The sequence below is a fragment of the Loxodonta africana genome, chromosome 7, assembly GCF_030014295.1.
Source record: "Loxodonta africana isolate mLoxAfr1 chromosome 7, mLoxAfr1.hap2, whole genome shotgun sequence".
Classification (NCBI taxonomy): domain Eukaryota; kingdom Metazoa; phylum Chordata; class Mammalia; order Proboscidea; family Elephantidae; genus Loxodonta; species Loxodonta africana.
In genome coordinates, this window is record NC_087348.1 from 108,594,892 (window position 1) to 108,614,282 (window position 19,391).

Sequence of the window (19,391 nt, forward strand, 5' to 3'; positions counted from 1 at the left end):
AGTATCAGTGGATGTGCAGAAGACAAAAACACCTCACAATGTCAATAGACAAAAAAAAAAAAGTCCAAAAACATCAGAGCATGTACAAGGGAGGGAGGTCATGCCATCTTCTGGATGGTTGCTTTTCATGACACATTAAAATCCAGAACTGTCCATTGATGGCAGTCCATAGACTATAATTTACCTCCACCATCCCTTTTCTCAGACATAAATAAATGGTTATTGCTTTCCAGGCATGTTATAATGTTTGTTTAGCAAACAAATTTAAACTTAAGAATAGTATCTGAGTATGCTTTTTAGAATGGGTCTCCTACTAAGAATCATTCTTTCTTCTCTGCCTGCTTCCTTCTCCTGCCCCTCAGAGGTACTTGCCTCTCTCACCCACAACCTGGCATAAACTAGTCCATTCACTTCAATAACTTTATGTGTTTGAAACCTAAAACCATAGGTAGTTGTCTTCTAGCCACTTATGAACTGAGCCTTGCAACACATACTTCCCTGAGTCTCAGGGAAGAAACAATGCTAATTTGTGACAGATGGAGCAGTAAAACATACACAACGTGCTTGCACAGAAAATATCTAATCCTTCTATAAATTATGTTCTCACATTGTCAGAAACACCATGGTCTCTTTCACAGCCCTCATGGAGCTCTGATTTGTAGTGAAGGCCACATTTACCTTGTCAATATATCTCCCAAATCCTGTGAAGAGAATAAAAAGAAAAGTTTAGAATTATTTGCAAATTGGTGGTTCTGCCAACCTAGTCTTCAGGTTTGAGCAAGTTCAGAACGTACCAGCCACCCACCAACATGGTTTTTTGGTAAATTGAGTTTTCCTTTCCTCTCTAAGGATAATCGCAGCACAACATGTGGATAGAATCTGAATTCATCAACAATTCTCAATGGGTTCAGAAACCTGAGGGTGAATGGATAAAGAGAAGGACGTGAGTACAGACTGTAGTGATACAACGGTCAGCTGTCTGCAAAGTGGTCTTTCCCAGGACTTATCTCCAAAGGGTAATGTGCCCCAGAACAAGGGCAATTCAAATCTAGAATTTTAAAATGGAAGGAAGAAGTAAAAGTTAGCTCTTCCTAAATTTCTCCATAATGCCCAGCTGGAGACGGAATGCTTGTGAGGAAGTTGTTCCTTTCTTTACACAAATGTTACATACTTCAGAATTAGAAGCTACGAGATGAGATCTTCCTACAATTCCTAACCAGGCTTTCAAACTGGTATCTATCCTCTAACCCTTGTTTCTGCCTTTCTTGTCTCTCAATTTGATTTTCTCCTCCTATCTAATGCCACAGGCTTCCATTCTGCCCTCCCATTTTAAGGATATTAATTCTCATTCTTTTGCGTATCTTTTCCCATATTTATCTATTCATTCTCTCTTCCACCCACTTTCTTTCTTCTTTAGCTTTTCATCATGTTCGATTTTGTTTTGTTTTGTTTTTGAGAAGTGGCTGATATATTAGGGTTTATTTTTCTTAGCTAAGATTCATGCTACCTCACATTAGAAAGGCAGATTACCGTACTCTTCCATACTGATAAACCACTCACAGCATCTCAAGGAACACCACAATTTCAGCTCAAGTTCTTAAGGGACAAAAATCCAGCAAGTGTGTCACAGCTGGTTCTGCAGAAAACAGTCTCATACTTACATTCCACTCTCTGGCTATTTGTCTCTCCTTATTTAGATTTCTCTGATTTTCTTGGCTCTTTTGCCATAAAGACCTCATTTGCTTTAACAGTTTCTCCTGCAAAAGAATCATGAATAGGAGTATCAGAGAAGTCAATTTTATACATTTCATACCTTAACGAATGCACAGAGGCAAAGGTTGATGTACTTTAGGGCGAGTGGAAGGACCATAATGTTTCCCTGTTTACCCTCCGTAATTATCAAATCTGGGAAATTGCAAGCTGTAGAATCACAAAATTTGGTATCATTATTTGCCTAAGGAAACTGACAAATGAGAATTTTATGTAACATGGCTAATTTTGAGATAAATATCTTTCCATAGAATTTGGGTCTTCTGATGCTGTTTTTGTTGTGTGCCATCAAGTGGATTGGGACTCATACCTATGCTATAGGACAGAGTAGAACTGTCTTTTAAGGTTTCCTAGTCTGTAATCATAGAAGGAGATTGCCAGGTCTTTTCTCCCTCGGAGCTGCTGGCGGGCCGAACTGTCAACATTTTGCCTAGCAGCCAAGAGCTTAACCACTGTGGCACCAGAGTTCCTCTACTGATGCTAGTTCCCTGCAATAGGTTCTGGAGAAGCAGCTCAGACTCCCTCCCAAGAGTTTCTAGATCAATGCCTTGTGTGCAGAGACACTAGGGCCTGGCATCAGCCTAAGCCAGGTAAAAGATGGAGGGAGGTTCTGAGAAGTAGGAGGAACTGCCAGGAGGAGGCAGCATGTGAGTAGTTGGGCAGGCACCTACGAGGCCACCATCCTTTTGTCTGACTCCTCTGATTTCTTGCAGTTTCTCTGGTGTCGGTCTTCCAGGGATAGGACAATAGGTGAGGTCTGGCTCTGGAGTCAGATAGTAGGGATTTAGCAAGGACAGTGTCCCTATGGGAAAGGGACACAGCTGGGCCTGTGCCTGGGTGCATGGGGAACAAATGCGTGAGGAGGGTAGAGTTGGGAGTAGCTTTTGGGACCTGCAAGCCTCAAGGATGTCCAGAGTAAGACATTCCTGCAAAGTGAAAGATTAGATGTTGCAAGGGGTGGGGGGGTATAGCTGTTGCAAAGGGGCAGAGGTGGTTTTTCTGTTGTGACCGCTGGACAGAACATGCTCCCCTGTTAGCTTCAGAAACAAGCAATGGCTGCCCAGGGAAGAGTTCCCGTGCTCTGGAAGAAAGGAAGTAGAACTCTTCTCTCTGCCTCTCTGTGGAGCTAAGCCCAACCACACAGACAGAGAGGTCTACAGGGCTTCTTGCATCCTAGAGGGCCTCCTGGTGGCCCAGACCCCAGAATTCCCTCCCTAAATCAGTGGCCACCCAGGATTTCCTCCCTGGTGTGTTTTTTTCTCAGGGCCAATCATGTCAGCTCTATGCCAGTGATATTGCCATTCCCAGGCCAGCATCTTTAAAGATCACTTTTCTCTCTTTTTATGACATAGTTTATAACTTTCATTATAACAAAACCCAAATGATGGAAAAAATGACAAAGAAAGAATATTTGAAGAATAAATAACTCATATTCCAATTTTGGTAAAATTTGATAATCAAACCTATATGCCTTCCTCTCCTATTGTGTGTCTGACCAAAAGTTTTAGTGCTCGGGATACAGAGATTTTAGAAGGACAAGGAACCACCTGGCCTCTAAACCTTGCATAGGAGCCCTGGTGGGTCAGTGGCTAAGTACTAGGCTCCTAACCAAAAGGTCTTCGGTGTGGACCCACCAGCCATTTGGCCACACTACCGGAGAAGGATGTGCTCATCATTTCCCATAAAGAATACAGCTTAGGAAACAATATGGGACAATTCTCCTCTGTCCTATGGGGCCACAATGAGTCAGAATCAACTCGATGGCACACAGGGTTTGATTTTTTGAAAACTTCCATGATACATGTACAGATATTTTGAGTATGATGCTAGTAAGGCTTTGTTGTCATTGTTAGGCTCAAGAAGACAAAGTAAAGAAATATGATGACATGTGCAAAGATCTGGAAATAGAAAACCAAAAGAGAAGAACACACTCAGCATTTCTCAAGCTGAAAAAAATGAAGAAACAATTCAAGCCTCAAGCTTCAATCCTGAAGGATTCTACAGCGAAAATGTTAAAGGACACAGCAAGTAAGGCTTTACGCTTCTGCTTTTAAAAGTGATCTTAGATTCCGAAGCACAACTACTCACTCATAGGGGGCCCACAGTTTTTAAAAACACCCGAAAGGATTTCTTTTTATTTCTTAACCAACTTTCCTAGTACCATCCTTTCTGTTCTGAAGTAAGAGATATATATTTAATAATAAAATATCATTCCAAAATATTCATACAGGTTCTTTAGGAAATACGGGATTAAACTGACTTCATTTTATTCTTTTGCTTTTCTGTGTTTTACAAAATGTTGGTGATTTACATGTAATACTCGGGTAAACCAAAAATATAAAATTGAAATGTGCTCATGTTGCAAGACTTCGAGGGCTTTATCCCATCGTTGGTTCCTTTCACCTTTCACACAACCTTGTGAGGAGCTCCTTCACTAAAATCTCTTAAACTCCCTTTTTATAGTCTATTTCCCACTTTCCTCACTGATAACGTCTATTTTTACAACCTCTTAATTGCTATTTTACTCTCTCAATTTTATTTTGGTAACTGGTTGGATACACTGAGATGAGGAAAAATAGGAGGAATCAGATCTGACATTTGTTTACTCTCCAGTAACTGTCAGGTATTTTGATGGGGTTTTGTAAAGGATGTAAAACTTTGGCTGAGGCTTAAAGATGAGTAACAGTTAACCAGAGAAATATTTTAAATGTTACATAATTCTCATTGAATCCTTTCCATTTGAAGGAAGAATCAGTTTGGTTCCTCAGAAAGCATTTATTCCCAAGCGCAGGGTCCAAAAGAATCCATAAATCAGTCATTTAATTCAGGTTCAGGTTTTGATATGCAACTCATAAAACAATTTTACAACAGCATGCATTTTCTGGGAGGAGAGGGAGGGCTACCTGGCTCCAAATAGAAGCTGGCCACCCTCAGGGCACTATGGACTGAAAGTCACTTCCCTTTTAGCTATTTCTCTTATTTGAATGTTTTTATTCCTTCCCCTGAAAATTCCTCTTATCCCAAGCCTCTTGAATAAGTGGCCAATCTTTTTTTCTTGCTTCTATTTTTTATTTAAGGTAGTTCTGGTGAGATTGGATAGAAGGTCAGCTGGGAAAAGAGGATAAGTGTAGATGTAGCATCTGAAAACTAAGTGTAAATTTAAACTCAGAGATTGGGCAAATTTTTATTTATATTGCTAAGGCTAAATTATCTACTCGACGGCACTCGGTTTTTTCGGTAAGGTTAAACTAAATCACACAAGGAATATATCAAGTAGGGTGAGTTTTTCTCATTCATTCCAGGAAGAGAATAATTTTTTTTTCTCTTTCTCTTCAGAACAATAGTATCACAAACACTGTAGGACTTCAAGAAATGATTCGCTTGCTGAATCTTGAAAGTGAAGAAGGTTGAGCTCCTATTGAGGTTTCTGGATATCTAGGATCATAAAAGTGGCCCAAAGACTTAAAAATGTCATTGGCTAAAGGCCAAGATCGCTGGTCTAAAGAAGATGCCCTAATGTTACCGGAAAGTGTGGAGAATAACCTCCCTCCTAATGATAAGCAAAAGTTCAAAACAACTCAGTCACATATGAACTGGGAAAATGGTAGCTTTCAGAGTTTTTTCTGGACAAATGTACAAAAACACAGGGTTGGAGATTTCTTATAATTTAAGGAAGTCTAGTACTTTGAAAGAATTAGTCCTGGAAGCTGAGGAACATGTTAAAAATCTCTCCAAAATGAAAAAATATAAGAAACATCCAGACTTCCCCCAAGGAGAAGTGTTCCCAGTACTCCCAAATGCACCCTGAGCTGAGCAACCAGGAGCTGGCCAAGGTTCCATCCAAGGAATTTAAAGAGCTCCCAGAGAAGATGAAACTCAAATATATTCAAGATTTCCAGAAGGAGAGAAAGGAATTTGAAGAAAAACTGGCTCAATATCAGAAAGACCACCCTGATCTCATCCAGAACTGCAAGAAATCCGATTCCCCCAAGAAGTGCCAGACTCAAACCCAAAAGTGTTCTCAGAGAAATGTGAACAAAATGAGGTCTTCTCTGGAGACTGGTCACTTCACAAGGAGTTGAAATTCCACAGAGAGTACAAAAAGCACCCCCCATGGATGGATACCGCAAGTTCTACCAGGATATGTGGTTGAGTAGGGAGCCCATGAGAGAGCGCAGGGTGGAGATTGGTAGATGCTGGCAGCACATCCCACAGACCCTGAAGGACCATTATAAGAACCTGGCTGAGGAGCTGCTGAAGTAGTCTGAGGTGGACCTTTACCTTCTCTTTTGAGCTCTCTGAATTCCTGCACTGGAATTGGGTTGAGAAATATTTGATAGGTGCCATGAAGGAAACTATCCAACTCCTAGGATCTCTCTCACCCACTCCTTGAGGGAAGGAGTTGGTCATTTCCAATCCTAGTAGTTGTCAGAGTCATGTGGGCTGCAGTATTTATGTCTGTATATTTAACTCATAGCTTTCAATGTTATTTCTATTTCTGAATTCAAAAAATAAAAATTAAAAATTAGTACTTAACTGGTTCATTTGAATGAGCTTCTCCATACAATCAGTGCCCTCTTATTTGGGGCACTAGTTTTCCAGGCAATGTTTGCATTTATTCTGGGAAGAAATCCCATCTACTTTCTGCTGCTCCAGGTGCAACTGAATCTCACCTTCAGCATACTTATAGTGTATATACTCTACATATAGTATATATAGATATATACACACACATAGGTACATATTTATGTGTGTATATATATACAACATGCATAGTATATTTTTATATATATACTAGCATTTCCTAGTATATATCATATGTATATGTATATCATATTATATGTATATGAATTTCTCCTGCAGATCTCCTGCCAGTCTCTTGGTTCTGCTGCCTGTACTGCTGGTATTTTTCTGCTGCTGCTTCTCACTGTCTTGCTGTTTCAGTGCAAAAGCATTCTCTATGTCTCCTGGATCTGGGAGGGTCTCAGCACAGGGGTTCCTGGTCCAAAGGACTTGCCCCACTCCTGGCTGTCCTTTCACGGTAGTTCTGAGATCCTCATTTGCACAGTCCCACCGAATCACTTAGGCGGGAGTTACAAAGCCAGGACAAGAAAGGGCATAGAAAATTAATCCGTGGCACAGCAAACAACAACAAACAAATCGAGACTCACTGATTCTTCTTGACTATGAGCTTCAGAGAGGGATGACTGGGCAGGATCAAGCTTCCTTGGTCTCCAGCCTCTGAGGCTTATGTTGCTCCCCTCCCAACCTGGCAAAATCCCTTCAGTACAAAAGAAAGCGCGATAAATAATGTGAACGTTGATAAGGTTTAAAATAAGAAAAATGATGTCTTAATAAAGTTATCAGAAATCAGATGAATCCCCATCATGAAAGAACCATAAACAAGTTTTCTCTATTGCACAGGAATTTGAGAAAGCCTGAAGATGTGGGCCATCATCAAAATGGGCTGACACAGCAGCTGCAACAATGCGCTCAAACATAGCAAAAATGATGAGGACAGTACATTATTGGGCAGGGTTTTGTTCTGTTGTGCATAGGGCCCCTGTGAGTAGGAGCTTACTCAAGGGCACCTAAAAACAGCAACAGGAAGGTATTTCAAAGAAGAGTACAGGGAGCTGGTGCCTCAGAGCAAGGGCAACCTCGTCTTACTGGTGGAGCCATTGCTTGTTTCTGGAGCAAAGAGAGTTTCTTCTGTCTAGCGGTCTCGAGAAATAAACAGCCCCCTTTTCCCTATGATTTTCAGTCACACATTTCCCTCCTCCCAGACTTCCCTCAGATCACCCCTCCCCCATCTGACTGGTTCCATCCACTGGTGCTGGAGGATCAGGAGATCCCTGGGGCTTGCAGGTACCAAAACGTCATTTCCCACCCTCCTACCCCCACCCCCTATGCAGCCAGACATGTGCCTAGCTGGTCCCCTTAATGCAGATACACTCTGCCTGCTGAGTTTCTGCCCTCTGTCCCCAGAGCTGGACCTCGCCTCTTGTCCTATTCCCGGAAGGCTCAATTCAGGGAAAATCCAAGATTTCAGAGGACTAAAGCAAAGGGTTGGTGGCCTTCTGGGTGCTCACAGAGCTTCCTGAACATATGAAAGGGGCATCGGGGAAACTGGGGCTCCCTCCTTCCCTCTCTCTTCCTGACAGTAACTTCTGCTCTTCAGAGCCTCTCTCCATCTCTCATCTGGCTCAGGCTGTTGTGGGCCCCAGAACCTCTGTGTCCACGAGGAGATGCTTTAAGCACTCTGAGCTGCTTCTCCAGATCCACAGCTTGGCTTTCCCGAAACCACAAAGGGTATCTGGGTTCAATAGTAAAAGAAGGAGGGTTTCTCAAGGGTCCAAGGTTGTATCTCAATTCACCCCATCGATAGTGGACTAAATGGATTGGAGACATAAACCTGTCATTATCACCTTCTCAAGTATAAATAAAATCCAATTTACCTGAATGCAACTCTTTCTCTTCCCTGTTTAAGAGGTCCCCCTGAGTTGGGGCTTCTCAGGCTTTCATTCCTCTTTCTCCTGAGTTGGGATGGGGAGTGCCAGACAGAGAATCCGGGCCCTGCCCTAGTTCTTGAGCCCTTGGAGGCTTGATCTGGAGTCTGCGGGGCAAAAGAAATCTCCATTCTGTAGTGGTGGTCAAAGCTGGCCTTACATAAAATTCTTGCATTGAAATGAAAAAATAAAATCAATAACTAAAATACAACTGTTCCTAAAGCCAACCTCAGCCAAACCATTTCCAAATTTTCCAAGACATTTGCTAGAATCATAAACTAGTGACATCGTCTTTTCTACCTTTTTTAAACTGTTAAAAATAAAAGTCCTTAGTTGAAAAAAAAATTTATAAAGCTGGTATGTGGGGGTTCATTTGCTGAAAAGTTAGTTTTTTTCTAATTTGAAATGATTTTGGTGAATTGGGGTTTGTTTCTAGCATTGTTTCTGACCCATTTATCTTTGTCCTTGTTCCTATATCAATACTGCACTTGCAAGAGGTAGATTCAAAAATAATATTCCAATCTTACTGAAAACAAGTTTTTTATAGTGTACAAAACTGGGAACAGACTGGGAGATTGGAATGGGTCACAGAGGTCAGTCTCCATCTCAGTCAACCAGCCTAGTGACTTGGGCCTCTCTGAGTTGACACAAGGCTTCACCACTTGCTTGAAAGTATGGCCGATGGCCTCACTAGGTTTCCGGTCCATGCCCCACAGCATGGCTAGCCCATAGGCCTCCACAGGCACTGTCTCATAATCTGCCTCCTCACTGTCTGCCTCCTCTCCTTTGAGGATGCATCCTTTCTGAATCACGGAGACAGTGAGCCTGGAGTTGACACCCTCATTCTCTGTCTCCTCCAGACTTTTCTCAGATTCCTCAATGAGCTTCTTCATGGCCTGGGACATTACCAACCCAACCACCAAGGCCTCAGCATCTCTGGATGCTCCAGGTGGCTGGGTCAGTAGCTGCCTGCAATGTCCATTCTGGATCAAGATGATGACAAATTCCCTGGGGGCTTCTGAGGGCTTCACACTCTTCAGCTTCCTCCCTTTCACAGTCTTGAAGAAAAATTTCTCCTCCAGGGTGGCCCTCACACTGTCTCTAAGGTCCACCACCCACCTCTGCATGGAGATGTGTCTGAAGTGGAAAGATATTGGGGCAGTAGAGACTGCCACTGGCTTCAAAATCTTCTCTTCAGTAACGTTGTCCACTGTCTTGTCCCGATTCCCCTGCAGGTGCCCTGTTTGCATGGTTCCTTGGCCTCTCCCACCTCAGGCCTCACTCTCACATCTGCCCTACTGGGGCAAGTGTACAAAAACACTGTAGCTCCACTGATAAGTGCCTGGAGGCACCCCACTCTGCCAGTAAACTTCAGCCAGAAGGCACTCAAATCTCATGCTCTGTGGGTTGGCAAGCCTAGCTCCACCAATCAGTGCCCAGCGGCACCCCACTTTGCCAGGAAGCCTGCTGTACAAAGGCACTCAGCTCTCTCATTCTGTGGGTTGGCTCCAGAACTGTCTGGCATTGGTCTCCTGGTTCTGCTGCTGGCCAGTTCTTTGTTGCCGCTCCTCACCATCTGCCCTGTCTCCGGTGTAAACCGTTTTCCTCACTTTCTTCTGAGCCCTCTAACCATTCAGTTTCAAAGCCACTTCCACATTTTAGGTATCTGTTAGAGCAACACTCCACTCCCGGTACCACAACAATATACCTATGATGATGGGAGGATGATGCATTGTTCACTCTCATGCAAGCATTCAATTGCCAATTTGTATAAATTTTCTGAAGAAATATCAAGAAAAGAATGGATGTAGGTTCAGAGAGTTGAAGTCCATATTCTGGGGTTCATTTATTTAAAAAATAACAAATTCATGACTTTCACAGGTTGACTCAAGGCATGACTTCCTACTAGACATTGAGTGTGGCAGTTTGTTTAAGCAGATTGAAAAGTAGTTAATTCAATCATTGGCATCAGAGTGTTTCTCTACTACGCAAAACAAAATCTAATCATCTACACCAATCCCTTTCTGAAAGCTTGATAAAAGCAATCAGTTTGAGAAAATGGGTGTGGCCTTCAGAGGGTCTATAAAACATCACCCAAGGAGGCAAACTCATTCTTCTTCAGATCCACTGTGTTTTGAGTTGCCTCGGCCGTGGAGACTTCTGAAATGGACTGCTACCACAGAAAAAAAAAAGATGACCACCTAATCCCTGAAGTGAATTTAGCTGGACTTTTGAACTTGACGGCACCTAACAGCAACAATTCATTGAACGATAATGGGAAAACCCATTACCAGTGCACACAGGTGAGTCATCAGTTTCCACAAATTCAACTTCTCCTATTTTCTCTTAAAAAATAGGAATTTTAATTCATCTGCCTGTCTGCCAATCTCAGAATTTAGTAGCTAGAAATGATTTCATTACTTTAAACTTACCAACTGCCATCAAGTCAATTCCTACTCATGGTAATCTCATGTGTGTCAGAGTAGATTGTGCCCCATAGGGTTTTCAATGGCTGAAACATTTGGGAAGCAGATTTCCAAGCCTTTCTTCTGAGGGATGCTTGGATGAACTTGAACTTCCAACCTTTCAGTTAGCGGTTTAACAGTGGAACAAGTTAACCATTTGTACCACCCAAAGACATGCAGTCTCTTCTTCCTATATATTTTATCAATGAATCAGATAAATTATTTTTGCTCTATTAGTTTATATATTACTTGATTGTCTGCATATATTGTGAGTGTGACTAGATAATTATCTCCAGGTAGCTTGCAATGTTTCAGCTGGTGCAATCCTTGTGTTGTTGATGTTGTTTGGTGCTGTGGAGTCAATTTTGACTCATATCAACCCTAGAGGACAGAGTAGAACTGCCCTGTAGGATTTTCCTCTCTGTAATTGTTATGGGAGCAGATCACCTGGCTTCTCTCCCAAGGTGCCACTGGGAGGGATCAAATGTCCAATCTTTCAGTTAGCAGCTGAGCACCATCAGGGCCCTTTGTGTATTTGTTTGTATAACAGGACTATATATATTGTTGGTCTATGTGATGTGTTGAATTAAGAAATACTCATTGTAAGATTGTTGTTGTTGGGAGGTGCCTTTGAGTTGAGGCCGCCTCATAGTAACCCTGTGTACAGCAGAATGAAACACTGCACACTCTTGTACCATTCTCACAATCCTTGCTATGTGTGAGCCTATGGCTACAGCCACTGTGTCAGTCCACCTCACTGAGGCTCTTCTACTTTTTTTTTTAATTAACTTTTATTGAGCTTCAAGTGAACGTTTACAAATCAAGTCAGACTGTCACATATAAGTTTATATACATCTTACTCCGTACTCCCACTTGCTCTCGGCGTAATGAGTCAGCCTTTCCAGTCTCTCCTTTCGTGACAATTTTGCCAGCTTCCAACCCTCTCTATCCTCCCATCCCCCCTCCAGACAGGAGATGCCAACGCAGTCTCAAGTGTCCACCTGATACAATTAGCTCACTCTTCATCAGCATCTGTCTCCCACCCACTGTCCAGTCCCTTTCATGTCTGATGAGTTCTCTTCGGGGATGGTTCCTGTCCTGTGCCAACAGAAGGTTTGGGGACCATGACCGCCGGGATTCCTCTAGTCTCAGTCAGACCATTAAGTATGGTCTTTTTATGAGAATTTGGGGTCTGCATCCCACTGATCTCCTGCTCCCTCAGGGGTTCTCTCTTGTGCTCCCTGTCAGGGCAGTCATCGATTGTGGCCGGGCACCAACTAGTTCTTCTGGTCTCAGGATGATGTAGGTCTCTGGTTCATGTGGCCCTTTCTGTCTCTTGGGCTCTTAGTTGTCGTGTGACCTTGGTGTTCTTCATTCTCCTTTGCTCCAGGTGGGTTGAGACCAATTGATGCATCTTAGATGGCCGCTTGTTAGCATTTAAGACCCCAGACGCCACATTTCAAAGTGGGATGCAAAATCTTTTCATAATAGAATGATTTTGCCAATTGACTTAGAAGTCCCCTTAAACCATGGTCCCCAAACCCCCTCCATTGCTCCACTGACCTTCGAAGCATTCAGTTTATCCCGGAAACTTCTTTGCTTTGGTCCAGTCCAGTTGAGCTGACCTTCCATGTATTGAGTATTGTCCTTCCCTTCACCTAAAGCAGTTCTTATCTACTAATTAATCAGTAAAAAACCCTCTCCCACCCTCCCTCCATCCCCCCCTCATGAAAACAAAAGTATGTGTTCTTCTCAGTTTATACTATTTCTCAAGATCTTATAATAGTGGTCTTATACAATATTTGTCCTTTTGCCTCTGACTAATTTCGCTCAGCATAATGCCTTCCAGGTTCCTCCATGTTATGAAATGTTTCACAGATCCATCACTGTTCTTTATCGATGCGTAGTATTCCATTGTGTGAATATACCACAATTTATTTACCCATTCATCCATTGAAGGACACTTTGGTTGCTTCCAGCTTTTTGCTATTGTAAACAGAGCTGCAATAAACATGGGTGTGCATATATCTGTTTGTGTGAAGGCTCTTGTTTCTCTAGGGTTTATTCCGAGGAGTGGGATTTCTGGGTTGTATGGTAGTTCTATTTCTAACTGTTTAAGATAATGCCAGATAGATTTCCAAAGTGGTTGTACCATTTTACATTCCCACCAGCAGTGTATAAGAGTTCCAATCTCTCCGCAGCCTCTCCAACATTTATTATTTTGTGATTTTTGGATTAATGCCAGCCTTGTTGGAGTGAGATGGAATCTCATGGTGGTTTTAATTTGCATTTCTCTAATGACTAATGATCGAGAGCATTTTCTCATGTATCTGTTAGCTGCCTGAATATCTGCTTTAGTGAAGTGTGTGTTCATATCCTTTGCCCACTTCTTGATTGGGTTGTTTGTCTTTTTGTGGTTCAGTTCTGACAAAATCATATAGATTTTAGAGATCAGGCGCTGGTCGGAGATGTCATAGCTGAAAATTCTTTCCCAGTCTGTAGGTGGTCTTTTTACTCTTTTGGTGAAGTCTTCAGATGAGCATAGGTGTTTGATTTTTAGGAGCTCCCAGTTATCGGGTTTCTCTTCGTCATTTTTGGTAATGTTTTGTATTCTGTTTATGCCTTGTATTAGGGCTCCTAAGGTTGTCCCTATTTTTTCTTCCATGATCTTTATCGTTTTAGTCTTTATGTTTTTTGAGCCACTTGGAGTTAGTTTTTGTGCTTGGTGTGAGGTATGGGTCCTGTTTGATTTTTTTGCAAATGCATATCCAGTTATGCCAGCACCATTTGTTAAAAAGACTATCTTTTCCCCAATTAACTGACACTGGGCCTTTGTCAAATATCAGCTGCTCATATGTGGATGGATTTATATCTGGGTTCTCAATTCTGTTCCACTGGTCTATGTGCCTGTTGTTGTACCAATACCAGGCTGTTTTGACTACTGTGGCTGTATAATAGGTTCTGAAATCAGGTAGAGTGAGGCCTCCCACTTTCTTCTTCTTTTTCAGTAATGCTTTGCTTATCCGAGGCTTCTTTCCCTTTCATATGAAGTTGGTGATTTGTTTCTCTATCACCTTAAAAAATGGCACTGGAATTTGGATCGGAAATGCATTGTATGTATAGATGGCTTTTGGTAGAATAGACATTTTTACTATGTTAAGTCTTCCTATCCATGAGCAAGGTATGTTTTTCCACTTAAGTATGTCCTTTTTAATTTCTCATAGTAGAGCTTTGTAGTTTTCTTTGCATAGGTCTTTTCCATCCTTGGTAAGATTTATTCCTAAGTATTTTATCTTCTTGGGGGCTACTGTGAATGGTATTGATTCGGTTATTTCCTCTTCGATGTTCTTTTCGTTGATGTAGAGGAATCCAAGTGATTTTTGTATGTTTATCTTATAACCTGAGACTCTGCCAAACTCTTCTATTAGTTTCAGTAGTTTTCTGGAGGATTCCTTAGGGTTTTCTGTGTATAAGATCATGTCATCTGCAAATAGAGATAATTTTACTTCCTCCTTGCCAATCCGGATGCCCTTTATTTCTTTGTCTAGCCTAATTGCTCTGGCTAGGACTTCTAGCACAATGTTGACTAAGAGCGGTGATAAAGGGCATCCTTGTCCGGTTCCCGTTCTCAAGGGAAATGCTATCAGGTTCTCTCCATTTGGAGTGATGTTGGCTGTTGGCTTTGCAGAGATGCCCTTTATTATGTTGAGGAATTTTCCTTCAATTCCTATTTTGGTGAGTGTTTTTATCATAAATGGGTGTTGGACTTTGTCAATTGCCTTTTCTGCATCAATTGATAAGATCATGTGGTTTTTGTCTTTTGTTTTATTTATGTGGTGGATTACATTAATGGTTTTTCTGATATTAAACCAGCCTTGCATACCTGGTATAAATCCAACTTGGTCGTGGTGAATTATTTTTTTGATATGTTGTTGAATTCTATTGGCTAGAATTTTGTTGAGGATTTTTGCATCTATGTTCATGAGGGATATAGGTTTCTAATTTTCTTTTTTTATAATGTCTTTACCTGGTTTTGGTATCAGGGAGATGGTGGCTTCATAGAATGAGTTGGGTAGTATTCCGTCATTTTCTATGCTTTGAAATACCTTTAGTAGTAGTGGTGTAAACTCTTCTCTGAAAGTTTGGTAGAACTCTGCAGTGAAGCCATCCGGGCCAGGACTTTTTTTTGTTGGGAGTTTTTTGATTACTGTTTCAATCTCTTTTTTTGTTATGGGTCTATTTAGTTGTTCTACTTCTGAATGTGTTAGTTTAGGTAGGTAGTGTTTTTCCAGGAATTCATCCATTTCTTCTAGGTTTGCAAATTTGTTAGAGTACAATTTTTCGTAATAATCTGATATGATTCTTTTAATTTCAGTTGGGTCTCTTGTGATGTGGCCCTTCTCATTTCTTATTCAGGTTATTTGTTTCCTTTCCTGTATTTCTTTAGTCAGTCTAGGCAATGGTTTATCAATTTTGTTAATTTTTTCAAAGAACCAGCTTTTGGCTTTGTTAATTCTTTCAATTGTTTTTCTGTTCTCTAATTCATTTAGTTCAGCTCTAAGTTTTAGTATTTGTTTTCTTCGGGTGCCTGATGGATTCTTTTGTTGCTCACTTTCTATTTGTTCAAGTTGTAGGGACAGTTCTCTGATTTTGGCTCTTTCTTCTTTTTGTATGTGTGCATTTATCGATATAAATTGGCCTCTGAGCACTGCTTTTGCTGTGTCCCAGAGGTTTTGATAGGAAGTATTTTCATTCTCGTTGCATTCTATGAATTTCCTTGTTCCCTCCTTGATGTCTTCTATAACCCAGTCTTTTTTCAGGAGGGTATTGTTCAGTTTCCAAGTATTTGATTTCTTTTCCCTAGTTTTTCTGTTATTGATTTCTACTTTTATTGCCTTGTGGTCTGAGAAGATGCTTTGTAATATTTCGATGTTTTGGATTCTGCAAAGGTTTGTTTTATGACCTAATATGTGGTCTATTCTAGAGAATGTTCCATGTGCGCTAGAAAAAGAAGTATACTTTGCAGCAGTTGGGTGGAGAGTTCTGTATAAGTCAATGAGGTCAAGTTGATTGATTGTTGTAATTAGGTCTTCTGTGTCTCTATTGAGCTTCTTACTGGGTGTCCTGTCCTTCTCCGAAAGTGGTGTGTTGAAGTCTCCTACTATAATTGTGGAGGTGTCTATCTCACTTTTCAGTTCTGTTAAAATTTGATTTATGTATCTTGCAGCCCTATCATTGGGTGCATAATATTTAATATGGTTATATCTTCCTGATCAATTGTCCCTTTTATCATTATGTAGTGTCTTTCTTTATCCTTTGTGGCGGATTTAAGTCTAAAGTCTATTTTGTCAGAAATTAATATTGCTACTCCTCTTCTTTTTTGCTTATTGTTTGCTTGATATATTTTTTTCCATCCTTTGAGTTTTAGTTTATTTGTGTCTCTAAGGTGTGTCTCTTGTAGGCAGCATATAGACGGATCGTGTTTCTTTATCCAGTCCGAGACTCTCTGTCTCTTTCTTGGTGCATTTAGTCCATTTACATTCAGGGTAATTACAGATAAACAAGTGTTTAGTGTTGTCATTTTGATGCCTTTTTATGTGTGTTGTTGACAATTTCATTTTTCCACTTACTTTTTTGTGCTGAGACGTTTTTCTTAGTAAATTGTGAGATCCTCATTTTCGTAGTGTTTGACTTCATGTTTGCTGAGTCGTTACGTTTTTCTTGGCTTTTATCTTGAGTTATGGAGTTGTTATACCTCTTTCTGGTTACCTTAATATTTACCCCTATTTTTCTAAGTAAAAACCTAACTTGTATTGTCCTATATCGCCTTGTATCCCTCTCCATACGGCAGTTCTATGCCACCTGTATTTAGTCCCTCTTTTTGATTATTGTGATCTTTTACATATTGACTTCAATGATTCCCTGTTATGAGCATTTTTTTTAATTAATCTTAATTTGTTTTTGTGATTTCCCTATTTGAGTTGATATCAGGACGTTCTGTTTTGTGACCTTGTGTTGCGCTGATATCTGATATTATTGGTTCTCTGACCAAACAATATCCTTTAGTATTTCTTGTAGCTTTGGTTTGGTTTTTGCAAATTCTCTAAACTTGTGTTTGTCTGTAAATATCTTAATTTCGCCTTCATATTTCAGAGAGAGTTTTGCTGGATGTATGATCCTTGGCTGGCAGTTTTTCTCCTTCAGTGTTCTGTATATGTCATCCCATTCCCTTCTTGCCTGCATGGTTTCTGCTGAGTAGTCAGAACATATTCTTATTGATTCTCCCTTGAAGGAAACCTTTCTTTTCTCCCTGGCTGCTTTTAAAATTTTCTCTTTATCTTTGGTTTTGGCAAGTTTGATGATAATATGTCTTCGTGTTTTTCTTTTTGGATCAGTCTTAAATGGGGTTCGATGAGCATCTTGGATAGATATCCTTTTGTCTTTCATGATGTCAGGGAAGTTTTCTGTCAGCAGATCTTCAACTATTTTCTCTGTGTTTTCTGTCCTCCCTCCCTGTTCTGGGACTCCAATCACACACAAGTTATCCTTCTTGATAGAGTCCCACGTGATTCTTAGGGTTTCTTCATTTTTTTTAATTCTTTTATCTGATTTTTTTCCAGCTATGTTGGTGTTAATTCCCTGGTCCTCCAGATGTCCCAGTCTGCATTCTAATTGCTCGAGTCTGCTCCTCTGACTTCCTATTGTGCTGTCTAATTCTGTAATTTTATTCTTAATCTTTTGGATTTCTGAATGCTGTCTCTCTATGGATTCTTGCAACTTATTAATTTTTCCACTATGTTCTTGAATAATCTTTTTGAGTTCTTCAACTGTTTTATCAGTGTGTTCCTTGGCTTTTTCTGCAGTTTGCCTCATTTCATTTCTGAGGTCATCCCTGATGTCTTGAAGCATTCTGTAAATTAGTTTTTTATATTCTGTATCTGATAATTCCAGGATTGTATCTTCATTTGGGAAAGATTTTGATTCTTTTGTTTGGGGGGTTGGAGAAGCTGTCATGGTCTGCTTCTTTACGTGGTTTGATATCGACTGCTGTCTCCGAGTCATCACTAACATATAAAAAAAAGTGGTTTATTCTATATTGGCTCACTGAGTCTTATCTTGTTTTGTTTTCTTTCAATATACGTGGATGGGCTACTAGATTGTGCTGTCTTGTTTGTTGTAGCCTTTGACTTACTTATGACCTTTTGCCAGCTGGTTTGGGCTGTTGCCAGATATATATGCCTGAGTCTATTCACTATTCTTGAGTAGAATCTGATTTTGGGTCATCAAGTGTGTGCTGCACCCTAACACCTATCCACCTCGAGAAGTAGGGGTGATAGTTGTGTGCACCAGATTCTATTAGCAGCTGGGGTTCACCCTCTGGGGGGCAGGATGCTGACAGGCTTCCCCCAAGTGTCAGTGAGGTAGGTGTGTCTCTATTCCTATAGCACCTTGGTGGGAGGGCACTGCAGCTGTACCTTAGGCCCCCAATGCAAGTACCTCTACTAATTGGTAGGTGTCACCCTCCTTAGACCCCTAAGGCAAGAGGCTAGGTGGTCTGGGGGGAGCTTCAGCCCTCAGTTCCCTGTTGTGGGTCAGTTAGGGCTCTGTTGAATAAGCAGAGATATTAGACCTGGGAAACTTGTTTTTCCAGAAAATCCACTAAAAAAAATATGCAGTCAGATCCCTTTCAGAGCTGCCTTTGGATTAGAACCGCCACCTTGTTCCCTGTAAGGATGAAAGTCCGAGATTTGGATCATATATGCTTGGCTGGAGCTGGTTCTGTGCCTTTAGTCCAGTTAGGGATGGATTTTTGGTCCCTGAGTTTTTTGTGGTTCCTTCTCTCAGGCCGGAAGAATGGGTAAGGAAAAGACCAAAAAAAAAAAAAAAAAAGGGAAAAGCCAAGCTGCCGTGGAGCCAGAGCCGTTCTCCCTCTGGCTCAGGAAATTCCAATGTTAATGAAGCCACCTTGGAAGGGTGGGGGAGGGTTCAGAGAAATAGGAGAGTAGCACCTCGGAATATAGCCAAAGTTGCTTATCTTACTTGGAATGACAATTTTATCTGAGATTCCCGAGGGGCGTGTCGCCTATGTGTGTGCTGGCTGTGTGGAGATTGCCCCCGAGGGTCTGTCCTGCTGAAGCCGCGGTCAGATCCTCCACTGCCAGTCCAAAGCCCAGCGTCAAGGTTCCCCTGCTGGGACGCTGCACTCCCAGCTCCAAAATCACTTGCTGGCTCCTGGGGACTTCTCGTCCCGCCAGCCGCGTAGCCATGCTGCCCTCGCAGACTGGCTGGGCCCCCTCCCGGGTCAGTTCATGGGGGTAGAGCTGCACCCCTTGTCTGGGCCATCACAAGATTTTAAGTTCAGCTCCCCTGGCCCAGACCTAAGCCCGGCGCCAAGGTTACCTGACTGGGACGCTGGCTCCAGGCTCCGAAAACAGTCGCTGCTTCCCCGTATTTGTTCGTTCTCTATCTCTAAATCTGTGTTTGTTGTTCAGCGTTCGTAGTTTGTTATGTATGTGATCGATTCACTTGTTTTTCCGAGTCTTTGTTGCAAGAGGGACCCGAGGTAACGTCTACCTAGTCTGCCATCTTGGCCCCACCTCCTCTTCTACTTTCTTGATGACCCTCTACTTTACCAAGCATGACATCC

General features: G+C 41.5%; 1 pseudogene; it reads left to right on the top strand.

Moving 5' to 3' along the window:
- Positions 1-3,779: 3,779 nt before the first annotated feature.
- Positions 3,780-6,572, top strand: LOC100667856 (nucleolar transcription factor 1-like; annotated as a pseudogene).
- The last annotated feature ends 12,819 nt before the right edge of the window (positions 6,573-19,391 follow it).